The 6000-nt window shown below is 37.0% G+C and overlaps 5 non-coding genes across 5 annotated transcripts; 4 read left to right on the top strand and 1 right to left on the bottom strand.

Moving 5' to 3' along the window:
* The first annotated feature begins 371 nt into the window (after positions 1 to 371).
* Trnap-ugg (transfer RNA proline (anticodon UGG)) lies at positions 372 to 443 on the top strand. Its single transcript has one exon. It is a non-coding gene; the product is annotated as a tRNA-Pro (tRNA).
* Positions 444 to 3010: 2567 nt separating this feature from the next.
* Positions 3011 to 3082, bottom strand: Trnap-ugg (transfer RNA proline (anticodon UGG)). Its single transcript has one exon. It is a non-coding gene; the product is annotated as a tRNA-Pro (tRNA).
* A 1116-nt stretch (positions 3083 to 4198) lies between these two features.
* Positions 4199 to 4270, top strand: Trnap-ugg (transfer RNA proline (anticodon UGG)). Its single transcript has one exon. It is a non-coding gene; the product is annotated as a tRNA-Pro (tRNA).
* A 141-nt stretch (positions 4271 to 4411) lies between these two features.
* Trnap-ugg (transfer RNA proline (anticodon UGG)) lies at positions 4412 to 4483 on the top strand. The gene has a single exon. It is a non-coding gene; the product is annotated as a tRNA-Pro (tRNA).
* A 141-nt stretch (positions 4484 to 4624) lies between these two features.
* Trnap-ugg (transfer RNA proline (anticodon UGG)) lies at positions 4625 to 4696 on the top strand. Its single transcript has one exon. It is a non-coding gene; the product is annotated as a tRNA-Pro (tRNA).
* The last annotated feature ends 1304 nt before the right edge of the window (positions 4697 to 6000 follow it).

Below are 6000 nucleotides of genomic sequence, written 5' to 3'. Positions count from 1 at the left end.
GTATGACATCACTTTGATATCGGAATGCAATTTCGAATTGGCCTCCAGAGCAAGACCGGGATTTGAAGCCGGGATCTCTCGTACACACAGTCTGAGTCATACTGCTAGCCTACCATGCCTCCAAATGCGGGTATAAAAATTATAACTTCAAAATTAATAAACAATAACAGGACGCGACCGGGATTTGAACCCGGGACCTCTCACACCCAAAGCGAGATTCATACCGCCACCTGAATTGCTTCATTAAAAGCCTATTTAGATCATATTAAAAACACTTGGACAAACATTTTTCTGTATAAAGTTATAGTAAAATTGTCATATAATATCCGTGATGTTCTAAATACAAGGTTTTTATGGTAGTTTTAGCACGAGGCATGATGGTCTAGCGGTATGATTCTCGCTTTGGGTGTGAGAGGTCCCGGGTTCAAATCCCGGTCGTGCCCAGTTTTAAAATAAAAAAAATACCTAATTAGCCTCAATCAGAATTTGTCACCATCACCGAATCTATAGACATTCATGTTAAATTTACTTAGAAATGTAGCGTATTATATGCCATAATTATATAATCTGCGTCCAATTTATTCAAGCCAGAAAGGTCCCCACCATAAAACCATACCCACATGATACTCGTATTCATAGACAAATACATGAATCGAATTAATATTTACTACCCAATTAATAAAGAAGACGACATGCTATGTTATTTGTAGATCTGAAAGTAAAATAATATCACATTAATTTACACAAAATTTGTACGTAACAATTTGTCTTATACCAAAGTACCCACCTGTTACGGCGTATAGGAATCCACTTATGTTTGTTCGGGATCTAACTTATCTAACTTAAGCCGCACTTCGTATTTAGTTAAACCTAAGCGGCGCTAAGTTCTTGTTTGCTTGTGCCAAGTGGCAGTTTGATTGTTTTAGACCCAGAGGTGATATTCTGAAGGTTACTGAGCACAATCGAGAATAAATGGTTAGTAAAACCAACTTAAATGCGCTCTCCGATTAGGCATAGTTGATACAGATCTCGCGGTCAAACTTACAGTGGTTTTTGTCGAGGAGCACCTGGTATGCAATTGGAAAGATATCTCAGGTAGCTGAGCCCGTGTGAAATATGTCGCTACTTAGTGTTAAAGCCTAGTTAAACTCGACAGTTTTACTATGTATTTACATGTGAGATAAGTTGCTGTAGATATTTGTATGTAAGCATTATTGTAATTTGTTGTTGAGCATACGTTTAAAAGAAAAAGGTTTTTAAATACTCCAGCGGTTTAAGAAAAGTTAACCTTATAATATAATAAAATATGAATCGTGTTATTCCTTAAGACCTTAAAATCCTTAAGTTTATTGATGTTTATAAAAATAATACTACATCAAGTGACATACTATTGATACGAATATAGATTGTAATATATTTTCTTAATTGTTTTTTGCCTAATAATCATTATCATAATATTCATTTTGATTTCAATTCAATAATATCACTAATATGTCGTCGCGTAAGTATTTGTACCTACTCGTATAGAGTCTTGCACTGCGATCACGCAATACCTATTTGTTTGCATCACTTTTCATAAGTGCTGTATGTCACCGTATCGATTTTGGCGAGGCATCAGCGTAATAAAACGAAAGCGGCGCCGCCGTAAAACTTAAAGGCTACATTAGTCCCAGCAGAGTTTTAATTTACGAAGTTACAGGCAACCACGTCGATTGCCAATAAGTAAATACGGAGGCAAAGTCGGTGTATTTAACTTAATTTTTGAGCTTCCAGTGGGGTTAATTGAGAGCGGCGCAGCGGAATGTTCGTCACAAAAGAAGCACTTAAATGAATGAGGAACGAACACTCGGGCGGCTCAAAATAAACTTATCTGTGTTGGGCAAGGGTTGGAATCATTTAGAGGCAAGGTAATTGTCAGGTGGGCCGGGTGAAGCGGGAGCTAATTCGATCAGGCCTCACTGTTCCGCTAATAGGGTTATTTGCCGAGTTTTTGAACGCACAGGAAGCTCGCGTCGCGTCTCGCATGCCGTTACGTAACCAACCTAATTATGTCTGAGTACATTTTTGCTCCAGTAATCCTGTTAGCTCGACTGAGCAATTTAGGAAATATTCAAATAATTGTGAGATTTTGTTTTGGTACCTAAAATAATTCCGATTCGGTCCGTGAATAACTACCATCGACTGACCGAGTCTCCAATAAGAAAGACTTCCATTAAAAGGATCATATAATATAGGTATATATATGTACCTCAATGTATGTATGTATACATTTAGGTACTGTACTCTTATCAAAACATCTTTCCGGAATGAAATATGTATCATAAAAATTTCTTAACGTTCCTATAAAAATCTGCTAAATTTTATAAGGTGACTCTTGACCTACCTACCTAAGTCGATCATCTATGATTTAGGATTCACATTGCTTTAATGTCATAATATTTCATTTTTTCACCGCACGATGCACTAACAGAATTAAAATAAATATAAAATAGGTACCACATTTGCATGTATGGTCTCAACTTCGACCTATTTACCACCGCTGACTACCTATCTATAAAATCAGCAGGTTTATCTCGCAAATGTAGCTCACGTCAGTTTCTTGCCAACAAAGGCTGTCCCAAGTTTATCGACAACTAGGTATCGGCGTCGATATCGGTCTATTGTAGAGCTGGCCGTTCCGGGCCGTATTGTGTTCACGCTGGATTGGCAGCGGCGAGTTGGCGGCGACCCTTCACACCTCAAGTCTAAACGTCTAAATACGCTTACATGAGCAACTATAACGCAGCAGTGAGCAACTAAGACGTATGTTCACGGTGTAATCTGGTACAATAGCGAACACCGTAAAATATAAATCCTGAAACGTAAGCTAGCTTTTGGCTGGCTGTCGTGAAATACGTGAGATTCGGTATCCGGTTATAAAAACGAAAACTTAAGTATAAGCATTACATTTTTAGAAGGCATGAATAAGATAATTATGTAGGTAATGCGTAATAAAATTGAAGTACAAAAAGGGCACGACCGGGATTTGAACCCGGGACCTCTCACACCCAAAGCGAGAATCATACCGCTAGACCATCATGCCGCGCTTGTAAAGTTACCTAATAACTCTACATTTCTTCGGACGTATACATATATTATAAGACACCTAAATAAACAAATGTGGAACATCACGTATCACGTCATATTCTCTTTTATATTTTTGAACAAATCTTGGCAATTTTCATCTCATCTTCATTATTGGTGGTGGGTGAATTAACATACTAAATCTGTGTCCTTCATCAATCAGAGGCGACTTCTTTTAAAGGGCTTCATAAGCCCTCACTTTCATCTGTCCCTCTGCAATAATAATAACCTGTCACGGAACGCTTTAATTATTGTTTTAAAATGAACGATAAAAAATAATGAACGATTTTTGAAAAAATATATGACTTAAAAACTAAACGCTAAAATTATGGTCCCTAAATATTCAATAACTAAGCTAATAAATAGGTTACAATGAATTATTAAGCATAAGTTAGTAGACTCACAAACATTTCCTTAAACATTTTCTGATCTAAATATTAGTAACTGGAACGTGTCTTTTTGTGATAGTTCAATAGTTATAGCAAAGAGAATAGATAGTATAGAGGGGTCCTGTCATAGTAAATTTTGTAGTCACAGTAAATTTACTGCCATCTATCGACACACGACTATAACTCAAAATGAAAACATATAAAACTATCGAAAAAAATTATATATATGGATAAATGATTTTATTATTTTTATATCATTTTGACCCATGTTCATTCACTGATACATATGTGTTAAAATTGTTAAATATGAAACGGTGTCGTCAACGCCATCTAGCCGACCATAGACCAAAGGTCTGTGCGCCATCTATCCGAGAATGACATTTTTCTTGATTTCCGAGGCACGTTTTTTTCTTAGACTTTATTCATCTTATACGGAGTTACATATGTCTTTGGTTATAGTTAAGATAGTTATAGTTTGATGAACACCAAAAACAGAACACAATCTGGATTTGAACCCTTACGCACCTACCTAACTAGATCAAACATTGTGCCTCGTGCTTAATAAAGTCCTCAGTAATTTCCTCTTGATGTTGAATTGTTCAGCAATCTATATTATTCGATATAAATATGTTTATTCAAGTGTTTCAGTTCTCAGGAAAGTGGGCTTTTGAGGAAGCCTTTCGAGCGGCATGATGGTCTAGCGGTATGATTCTCGCTTTGGGTGTGAGAGGTCCCGGGTTCAAATCCCGGTCGTACCCTCTTTTTAAGGTGAAGTATTGTTAATTAGCTTCATCATCTTGAATTTGAATTGTTTAGTAATCTACATGACGTGATATCAATATGTTTATTCAAGTGTTACAGTTCTCAGGAAAGTGGGCTTTTGAGGAAGCCTTTCGAGCGGCATGATGGTCTAGCGGTATGATTCTCGCTTTGGGTGTGAGAGGTCCCGGGTTCAAATCCCGGTCGTGCCCTCTTTTTAAGGTGAAGTATTGTTAATTAGCTTCATCATCTTGAATTTGAATTGTTTAGTAATCTATATGACGTGATATCAATATGTTTATTCAAGTGTTTCAGTTCTCAGGAAAGTGGGCTTTTGAGGAAGCCTTTCGAGCGGCATGATGGTCTAGCGGTATGATTCTCGCTTTGGGTGTGAGAGGTCCCGGGTTCAAATCCCGGTCGTGCCCTGTTTTTACCATCGACAATATTTCTTTTATATTTGTTCTTGACCTTTAGGCCAAGCGCGCACCACGATTTTAATTTTTGCGACACGATTTTAGAATCGCGTTGTAATATATCGCAGAAAATTCACTGCGCGCACTGCGATGAAAAAGTCGACGATTTGTTCATTCTCAACATGGATTTCGTACCAGTCGTTTGTCATGAAACGTGTCTTTAATATGCGATCGCCGTATAACTTTGAGTATTTATACCACAAAGGTGATCTCCTTCTATTTCCATAATTAAATGGTCAACGTCTAGCGTCTCAGACTCTCGATGAGACTCCATCGGAGAAGCAGGTTCCGACATGTTGAGGCTTGGAGAGCGAAGTGCCGACTGAGGTCCGGGGTGCGATTTTATTATCGCAGTGCGCGCAGGGCCATACAACTCCGTATGCTGCAATTCACTTTGCGACAATCGCGTCGCGAGCAGTCGCGGAAAAATGTGACAAATCACAATTTTAAAATAGCTGCGATTTTTTTGTCGCATATGCGCGCACTGCCATATAAACACATACGTTACATTTCTGCGACTAAATTATCGCGCGACAAAAAGTCGTGGTGCGCGCTTGGCCTTAATGGTTATTTTCATCTAACTTCAAAACTGTACAATAGATAAATTAGACCGAAATAATTAGTATTTTATCAATAATGGTACATTGATGCCTTGACTTATTAATAGGTATATAGTTTTGTACTAAAATAAACTTACCCGTCGTATTAAATTAATTTTGGCCAACCGTTTTTATGCTATTTCCCGAGTTGAACTACGTTTCGTTTTATTCATTTTGATGCTTACATATTCTTATTTATAACACGATAACACGGAAATAATTATAAAGAAAGACAGGTGTTGCCACTTTGTTTCGCCTTAAATTCCATTTAATTTAATTTAATTTCTACAATTTTATGTACTTACCACTGTAAGTGTAGTATAATATGACGCACTATCTAATGATGTAACTTCTTGAAATTATCTATAAAAACGAAATTATAAACGAACGTTACAATTACTGCCCGAGCGTTTAACATCGCTGCGACTACTGAATCCATTTGGGAAGGTTCGTTTAAATTTATGTACCACTGTAAGTGTAGTATAATATGACGCACTATTTAATGATGTAACTATCTACAATTTTATGTACCACTGTAAGTGTAGTATAATATGACGCACTATCTAATGATGTAACTTCTTGAAATTTTATATAAAAACGAAATTATAAACGAACGTTACAATTACTGCCCGAGCGTTTAACATCACTGCGACTACT

The sequence above is a fragment of the Cydia splendana genome, chromosome 4 (genome assembly GCF_910591565.1).
Source record: "Cydia splendana chromosome 4, ilCydSple1.2, whole genome shotgun sequence".
NCBI classification, from domain to species: domain Eukaryota; kingdom Metazoa; phylum Arthropoda; class Insecta; order Lepidoptera; family Tortricidae; genus Cydia; species Cydia splendana.
This window is presented reverse-complemented; position numbering and strand designations above follow the sequence as displayed.